Below are 10,616 nucleotides of genomic sequence, written 5' to 3'. Positions count from 1 at the left end.
ATATATTAAATCATTTATTTATCTCGGTATTCATTCTCTTCTATTCTCTTCTCGAGCGGGTGAAGATCATTATCTACACCCATGAACACCCAACAATAGAATATCATCATAGTAAATAAAAGCTGTATTTGACAGTTTGATAGTTCAAAAATAGGAATGCTCCGATCGTCACCTAACTTTACAGGATTACTCGCCAAGTTAATCCGGAGATTCCCTGAAAGTTACATTGAAATCGGTCCAGCCGTTTCGGAGCTTATACGGAACATACCCACACACTTTCTCTTTTATATATATAGATAGATAGAAAACTTAATCATCTTGATTTCTATATATATTGAATCTTATGTTTATACGGTCCATTCGTTTAAACATAAGATTGCAAATGTTTTGTGTATTTCGTCAATAGTGCAAGTTCGTGTTTTAATACGTAGATTTGGAAATGTGATGTCACGAAATTTAGCACCCCTCCCACCACTCTTGTCACACAATATCACACTTCGTTGACCCCCTCCCTCACCCTTAACGTGTGTCGTAATTTATGGATGGTCCCCAATGTCCGGATCCAGTTATAAGATTTTTGTTTATCCGTAAAACATGGAACACACAAATGTCGTGGCGGAGGCAGGCTATTATTGTCTTAATAAATATAATTCACCTAAGGACGTGTTTGTCACCTAACTCCTCCCAATAGGCTGGACCGATTTCGACCCCGTTTTTCTATAAATAGTCTTGTAATGTAAACAATCTTTTCAGTACTTTTCAGTCTAAAGTATGCTAGGACGTATAAAAATCAAAATAAGTGCGATAAGATAAATAAAAACAAACAATAAAATCAAATTTTCTATATTAAACGTTTGTTTTTATTATCGTTAACGAGTAAAAAAAAGACTTGTGTCCATGATACGACAAGTAACAAAAATTAGAATTTATGTGAATTTCAATGGGATACCGGATGGTTTGAAAACACAATTCAAGCCGGTAGGTGGCGCTGTCGTATTCGCGCTCTTCCGGGCAGGACGAAGTTTGCCGTATCGGCTTGTTTTATATTAAACATATAGTTGAATGCTAAAACTTTTTAAACTCTTCGTCATCATCATCAAATCAACCGATTGACGTCCACTGCTGAAAATGGGTCTTTTGTAGGGCGTTCCAAATCCAGCAGGAGGGATTTTTGTCTTTTGTGTCTCTATTTAACTTTCGATTGAGTTCAATGTTTTATAAAACGTTCCAATATTTGAATATGTTATGATTAAAAAGGAAAGCTGATATATATATGGTTTGTCACATCAAGTGCATTATTTACTTATTCGAAGAATTTGTAACGCATTTGTTCATATATGTTATTGTAAATGTTATATATTTAGTTACTTTACTTACTTGTAACTTGTATATAAGCAAAGATAGATAATGATAATTTTATTGTTAATTAAAAAAATACATACTGAATCTATTGTTTTTTTATTTCGTCACGGTCAAATTGAGAATGCATCGAGCGAGTGAGTATCCAGCTCAGCTGTATGTATTATCTTGCTCTGCGTCAGTTTTGGTAGTGTTTCATAAGTAAAATGATTAATTACTAAGGCAAAACACGATACCTTTTCTATTTCGACACTAATGTACTTGATTGGCAGCAAAGATTATATTAAATATTAAAACTCTAATCTCACTTATTCTACTTTTTTCTTGGAACCAAATCACATTAATAAAATATAACCATGTGACCAAAGTGCACAATCAATCAAACGTCGCAGAATAGACGTTTAATATATTATTTTGATCTAACCTATAAAAGAAATGAAAGATAACTCGTCATTTTCAAGCGGTGTTCACCTTCTCTAGCTTGCACCTACTCTGATTAGAGTAGGTCTTAAAGTACCTACCTAGTAGTAAGTTATCTCCATAGGAAACCATATAATATTTGAGATCACGAAATATTTTGAACCTCGTCATATCTATATTCTATTATTCCTTATACACACAAACACGCATTCACGATTGCACGCACGCATACATAAGAACATTTAAGCTATCTATTAATTTATTTTTCTTGCAATGGTTTTTCTAAAATATTAATTATATAACATCACATCACACCTATACAAAACATAAATTTTTTATTGGTACTAGCGCCTGACCGAAATCTCACCTGACGGATATTGCAGATGTGGCCTAAGATGGTACGCGCTTGCCTATTCACTCTTGTTTTAAAAATAAAACAGAGGAAACACAGAACTCTCACAGTTGTTTTTTAATCGAAATAAACCCAATGCGGCCCACTACAGGACACAGGTGTCCTCTGAGAAAGATAACGTCTTAGGTTTACGGTCAAAGTCGCCAAGCGGATTGGTCCCCTTTGAGAACATTATCTATAGAGAATTTTCAGGCATGCACGGTTTCCTCGCGATCTTTTCCTTAACCATGAAGCTTGATATTGAATTGCTTAAATTAAAAACTTGCATAACTCGGAAAAGTAAGCTGTGTGTCAAAGATTAGGATAACAAATTCTTGATTGTTCTATTAATAGAATATTGTATCTACTATTCCTATACTAATTACTACATTTAACACTACTTAGTTATTACATTGTAACTACTATCTCCTACTATCTTACTAGCATCCACATTCCACTAGATGCTGCAAGCATCATTAGTTTATACGTATGCGACATAATAACAACTGATTGTAAATAACAGCACCAGCAGTAATCTCAATAAAATTAGACCTAAGTTGTATACCTACCAATGTAATAAGTACTTAGATATTCCCGATCATTGCCGGATTAACCACATATTGAAAGGGGGCTCCGCATATTTAATACCGCTCATCACTGCCTGACTGACTGACTGAATGACTGATTGACTGACTGAAAGACAGTGCAACGCACACGCACACAGACATCGCCTATAGTAATTTATTACACTATTAATAACTCACAAAATTGTAAACTATAGATTGCAAATAGTACGTATTGTATTTAAGATACGTATTGAGTATTTAATTGTATTTTTACCACTTTATACTTAAGAACCCATAGCAGATCAAGGACTCTTTATAGAATTTGCTACGGGCCCCGCGCTTGCTTAGTCAGGCACTGTTCTCGATCCGGAAATAGAATTCTTTTTTATAGTAATATTTCGCGGATCAAGCTGATGAAACCTCTTATGGTAAGTGCCATATGCACAACCATCGCCTAAATAAATAAATAGAGCAAAACGCATGGCATGCAACGACCACGTCCTATAAAGAACCGCTCTTTGTCCATCAAGGTATAGGTTCCGAGCAGGACATGTGCCAGTGTTTACACCGGAAAGCGGAAGACAGCAATTGGCAAAATTCATATTCAAAATTCATTTATTTAAAGTAGGACTAAGATATAGGTAGATAAGGGTAGGGCTGTTTGTTTGTCATGACTAACACCGGCAGAAAAAAGCATGGCGGTATGAATGAATGAATGAATACACTTTTATTGTACACCAAAGAAAAAAAGTAGTTACAAAGATATAAATACATATCGAGAGAGTACAATTTGGTTGCCTTATCGCTACCTAGCGATTTCTTCCAGGCAACCAATGGCGGTAGTATTCTTCATCGGACAAGCTATATCGCTAAAAGCTTTCCTACTAGGTACTTAAAACCCCTGAAACTCGTGCAGCACTGCACCCACGCCAGGTAGGTCTCGATTACGATGCGCAGAGTAACAATATCGATTAAATTCTTAATTGCGAATATTTGAAAGTAAAAACTTGAAAAGTTTCCCATACCTTTTAAGATGACGTCACATACCTTGCTTAAACGGCCACCGTCGGAATGTTTCTGTAAAAGATATATACTTTATTGTAGGTCATTCTGCACCTACTCTGTCATAACAACAGAATATTTTTACCATTTAAACGATGACCATGCTATCGTAAATGTATGTCATGCACACGATATATAGTAAATAGGTACAACCTACCGTAGGTAAATGACGCATACATTTTCAAAAAAGTCAGGTGAAAGCGAAACTTTTACCAAATATTTCTGAAATTTGAATACTCACTAGCTGTTTAGCTGCTTCATTAGGGTATGAGCTAGCATGTTCGAATAAAAAAAATATGTTTTCTATAATAGTACCTAATAATTGACGGATCAAGCAGATGTCCAACTTGAAGGTTGAATGAAAAAGCATGCAACATGCAAGGAGCACAAAGTGCCGCCCCGTGCATGGACGTAACCAGTTTCTGGTCTTTGGGGGCAGGTCAGATTTTTTTACAAGCAGGAGAATCTGTATGGTGAAATTTATAATTTCTTCAATCCTTATATTCCACACCAAACAGATCTTCAATGTACCCTCTACGCACGTTTACGAGCGAGTATGTTAGCAAAATAAGCTTAATTTTCATAACCCTCATTTCACATCTTACATGCAGTAACACAGGATAATAGCGTGAAGTCAAAGAATTAAATACCGATGAAAAACATATAATTTTTACAGTACCTACTAGCCTCTGCTTTTGAAAGACAAAGAACCACATTTTTTTATAAACGCGTGTAAACTCATAGTAATGCTTTCGCTCTTGTAATGCATATAAGTTTAATAAGATTCAGTGATTGCTAAATCACAGGTAGACACTTTAATTTTATACATTTCTAAAGATTATTATAGATAGATAGAGAAAATCGCTCCTGAAAATTACAATAGCGAAAACAATTGCTGCACGTATCGATACGACTTACCAAATCGATCACGTATGCGTATAAGAATATCATTAACAGTGGTTACAATGCCTAAGGCGATGAGGGTAAAAACTTAAAATAGATAGAAACTACATATCATGGTACCGTAATGGGATAGGTATATTCTTAAAGCATGACGCTATAAATTCATTTCTACTTTTGCTTGTATGCTACATACATGCGTGGTTGCAAACACGCAAAATCATTTAAGCCAAGATTTGCGGGTCATAGCCTAGAATCAAGATGAAATTGCAAATTTCAATACCAGTTATTTGCCAGGACCCTGATTCTCCATAGAATTGCAATATTGCCAATTGCGCACGAAATTCATTTTGTGGCGTAATTTTTTACATTTTTTAAACGATACTCGGGTACTCCTTCCAACCGAGTAATTGAAAGTACCTAATCATTATTGAGTATGGACTTAGCTCTATTAACTTTAAATAGAACAATACTCATAATATTAGGTACATAGGTATTTATTTACTTTTTGTAGGTTACACGATCCAGTTAGGTGGATTTTGAGGAAGAGGTGAATCGCCGAATTCAACTCAGATTGGCAGCGTTCGTGAAACTCCGTGGCATCTATTCGTCCAAAATACCTCAGTGCCTAAAGACCAATGAACTTCCTTCAGACCTTCGAACTGTGCGAGTTGCCAGTGAAGACTTATGGTTCCGAAACGTTAACGCATACTGTGGGTCTCATAAGAAGGTACAGAGTCACACAGCGGTCGTTGGAGAGAGCTATGCTCGGAGTTTCTCTGCGTGATCGAATTAGGAATGAGGAGATCCATTGAAAACCAGAGTTATTGACATAGCTAAACTAGTCGCGAAGCTGATGTGGCAATGACACATAGTTTGGAAAACCGAAGGACGATCTCTCACCGGTAAACGCAGCATTGGTGCACCCCAACGAGGTGGACAGATGAGATTAAACGAGTCACAGGGAGCCCCTGGAACTAAGCGGTATAACACCGTGGTATTTGGAACTCTTTACATAGGACCTGTGTCCAGCAGTGTCAAGTGTGTATGATGATGATGAGATTGGTATTTTGATAACTGCTGATTTGAAAATACCGATGTAAAGATTAGGTAGAGCATATTAAATTCAAAATTAATTTATTTCAAGTAGTTTATAAGCACTTTGAAAACGTCCAGTCAGTCTGTTTTTTGTGACTCTACCACCGGTTCGGAAAGCAGATTCCACTGAGAAGAGCCGGTAAGAAACTCAGCAAATTGCTCTTTTCCAACATCATTTGACTTTTTGTTTATAATTATTAAAATAGCACACACATCGAGATATCATTAAGTTAACATTATATAGTATCTACCTGGTCGCAAATACTCATGCTATTTAATTGATAAAGTGGTTAGAGGTAGGGCATCGTGCCTCTACTCTTTTTTTTTATTCCACTACAATTCAGCCCTTGACTGCAATCTCACCTGGTGGTAAGTGATGATACAGTCTAAGAAGGTAGCGGGCTAACCTTATGGTAGTCTACCATATCGGTTTTTACGCGACATCGCACCGGAACACTAATTCGCTTAGCGGCACGTCTTTTTAATCTTTGTCACTCACGGGCATGATGCCCCGGACACTATATCATCATTCCCAGTAGGTACGGTATGTCCAGAGGATTTAAGAGTGCATTGATTTAGGTGGCTCTGGCAAATATTTCCATGACTTTTATGAAAAGTTCATATTATATCGGTAACAGTCGACGTGACACCGGAACTTCAGCGCTTAATAAAGGTAGGTACGCTTAAAATTAAAAACGGATGTAAAAATTAAGAATGGACCTTATTTAAGAAAAAATAGGTTTCGAGCATTTATTTAGTTTGTGGAACAGCTCTTGTTGCTCTCATAATACTACATATATGTATATGTAGTCGTCATAATTTTTTAAAATTCTTCTTTATGTTAGCATTCGACTTCAATCTCAAGTAGTGGTTAGCGATAATGTAAGTTGTTAACGAGCTAACCTGTTTGGGAGTATGGCATCCCCAATCAGCGGCATTTCTTTGTAGGTATGGTGGTGATTAGCCACAGGCGAAGGCACCCTTCAGACCAGACCAAAGAAAATTCTGAAATTATAAATTTCCAGCGCAGTCTTTAAATAAATCTCTTCTTGAAACTGCTTAAAGGAGTAGGTACCTTGCAATCGTAATTGCCTATTTTCAGTTATTTCGGGCACCGACACGAATCAGAGTTATTTAAGATTTTCCCGCTAGAGATGTCGGTGTTTCGGCAAATTTAGCACGTTGCCGCGGTCCGTGGCGCACTTTACAGTTCGCCACCGTTACGCGGCGATTAAGGCGCACGCGCTCCATGGAATGGGAGGTAGGTAGGTACGCTCCCAGTGATTGCAACCGCGGTGCTGCCGCGGCGTGGCGGTGCACATGTCACTTGTTAGCGGCACCATCATCTAGCAAATACTTTATTTCTACTAATATATTGTTCTGTTATTCTCGCATTTTCTGTGAGTCTCTGCGTACGTAGTACGAGCAACATATTTATTTAAGAAACTTAACCTATTTTAACCTAACTTAACCTATTTGAATCCGTCACCCTGAAGTGAAGGTTAAGCTTTCATCATCATCACATAAACCCACTGCCGGCCCACTACAAAGCACGGGTCTCCTTCCACAACGAGAAGGGGTTAAGGCCATACCTGACACACACCTTTTATAACATTATGTAGATCTCTCAGATATGTTGGCTGGTTTCCTCACGAAGTTTTCATTCAATTTTGAAGCAAGTGATATTTTCTTTACTTAAAACGCATATAACTTAGAAAAGTTAGAGGTGCGTGCTGGGATTCGAACTCGGCCCCCCCCAAAGTGAAGTCGAGCTCCTATCCAACGGGCTATCACTGCTTCAGGTTAAGCCTAATGTGCCTGTAATTACTGCGGCAATCACGCCCTTCAGACCAGGACACTCCAATGCTGCTTGGTGGAAGTATGTACAGTGGCGGTAATCCTTCCCCGCACGACCTATGTCACGAAATGCTCTACTTCATAAGTTATAGATAGAGCTACAGCTCTATAGCTCTATGTACCAACTTAAATTGACGAAGTGCTAACTGAAATAGGCTCAGATGTTGATGGTTATCGACAAAAAAGTTCAATGCCAAGTCTATACTTAAATTTCTCCTGCATGATGCATCGCTAAATACTTTTTAGTTTATTTCATTTGTTCGCGTAGTCAATTACAATAGCCGATTCTATTATGCTGCCTGACAGAAATCGGTTAAGTGTATTTCAGACGCAAGTTCGGACCAAAATAAAATTAATAATCGTCGATCTCTCTCAAGTAAAAGTGCTACGTATTATCGGCGGACGGTCGAACGACCCAGATCTACTCGTTGAGCACGCAGCTAAGCAAAAACACCAATGCCAAATAAAAGGTGTGAAAACGAACTGAAATAGATAGGTAGGTAAGGCATAATGCAGACTGTTGAACAAATCGACTAAAACAACCGAATGGATGTTGTTGGTTTTTTATTGTGCTATTTGGTATACGGCGAGAAAGGGTACGGAGTGCGAGTACCTGCAAGCCTTATCGAATTTCAAGATGATAATAACTTTGATTTTAGTTGTTTTAAGATCATCATCATCGTCACATCACCCCATTACCGACCCACTCGAGAGCACGGGTTTCTTCCCACGAATAGCAGGGAATAAGGTCCTAGTCCACCACGCTGGCGCAGTGCGGGTTGGTGGACTCAACACACCTTTTTAGAACATTATGTTTCAACTTAGAATTACTTCAGTATAACGGGTATTTACTAAGATGTTTTACTCACACAAATCGTGTTCGCGGAGGGATTGTGTCACTGACTATCAATCCTATCTTATCTTTTCTATGGTAATTACAAACAATGCCACATCCCGTAATTGCGGGGCAAGGGGTGTCACGAATCTCCAGCAGATATTCCGCTGCTCACCCTTACTGTAATGTCTAGAGCTCATGTTCCGTTGCACCCGGTAATCGTCGTGAACTTTGCGCTCGAAATTATAGACGAGTGTATGTACAGGAGACACGGTCTAGTTAGGTTAGAGAAAGAGGTCAATCGCCGAATCCAACACGGGCAGCATTGCGGTGATATTATTTCGCTCATAATCCCTCATTTGCTTAAACATCGATTTATTTGAACAGTGCGTGTTGCCAGCATTGGCTTATGACTCTAAAACATGCTCGCTAACTTTAGACCTCATAAGAAAGTTCTGAGTCATTTAGTGGGCGATCCGAGTTATGCTCGAATACCCTACGTGACCTAATCATAGATGAAGCGATCTGTGGCCGAGCTACAATTCAGATTATCAAAACATAACTAAAATTCAAATCTTTATTTACGTGATTGAAGGATAATAAATTTGATTATTTGATTAATTATGTTACCGTACTACAAACTGCCATTCGATGGCATACTAATTATAGTTATTCTAAAACATTAAAATTGATTTCCATTTAACACATAATCACATTATTTATCGGTTAGAAAAATAAGATATGTCGGAAGTGTCAAATAAAAAAAATAATGTCTATTTAATATTAACAAATTATTCAGTATTCTAAGATTAACATAATACCTATTAACGCGCTGTTCAGAAATCGGAAATACAGCCAGCATTCTTGGCACCATACCACGCAGGCAGACTTATGCAGTAGTTAGTTTGGTTATAACTTTTAGTGTAACATATTCAATAAATAATATCAACAAACTCTGGTATTCTGAGTTCGTTGCATAATATAAAGTATTCTGAGATCAAGAGTCAATCAAAATGACATTCTGCGCAAAAAACACATTATTTTAAACATATTTTACATATATACAATAAGAGAATCGGAAGAAAGAAAGGTATTGTCGCCGGTGTAATTGCAGGCATGTGAGGCTTAACTCCTCCGCCTCAGGTTTATGTACACAGGGCGGCACTTTGCAGGATGAGCATGCGTTGCATTCCTAGCATGCCCTGCAAAGTATTGCTCAATCCATAGCCGATGGTTTTTACTCAAACTCAGGCCTAAAGTATTCTTGAAATAATATTTTTTAAGGCTTTACTCATTCATACGTGCTCTACGTGGTTATGATTTAGTATGTTAAATACTGACTCATAAGTTGGACTGTGAGCATTGTGACCCCTTGTCCTCAACAGTCTTAGTGTGGCAGTGGTGTAATGGATTAAGCGCTAACATAAACATGGTAACCCACATCGTGAACACTCGGAAAATTGCTTACTTGCGATACGCTGATATTGCTAGCTCATTTCATATGTTCCAACATCCACTTCGAAATGTATATTAAGGGCCGATTAGACTACACGAGAAATAGGGCACTAAATTGGATAGGCCCTAACTAGTGCTACAGATATGTGTGATATTGGTTAAAGCATGCTTAACTGTAATTACACTTCACTAATTTAGAGCCCAAACCCGATTTTTAGTTTTACTTTTTTCACCACTATTGTAGGCAAAACCAGAAACCCGATTTTTTGAATTAAAAGGAGCATAAGTAAGGTTGGAAAAATACAAACAGTATATTATTATTGTTGTCGGTCTATAAGTGTCCCACAGCTGGACAAAAGGGTTTTAGGACATAGTACCACCACGCTTGCGCTGTGGTGGTGTACGCAGTGACAGAGTAAGACCAAAAATAAAAGTAAATGCGCTACAACGAGCTTTGACACTTGCGATGGGTCAATCCTATTTCAAGCTTCAGAGATAACACAAAGATTGGCAACCGTGAACCGATGATACACTGGCAAGAACAACGTGGTGAAGATAAAAATAATAAATACACTACGACAATACACACATCGCCATCTAGCCCTCAAGTAAGCGTAGCTTGTTTTGAGATGACTGATGAATATTTTTATGAATAATATACATAAATACTTAT

Source organism: Pararge aegeria, chromosome 4 (assembly GCF_905163445.1).
Source record: "Pararge aegeria chromosome 4, ilParAegt1.1, whole genome shotgun sequence".
Classification (NCBI taxonomy): Eukaryota; Metazoa; Arthropoda; class Insecta; order Lepidoptera; family Nymphalidae; genus Pararge; species Pararge aegeria.
This window is presented reverse-complemented; position numbering follows the sequence as displayed.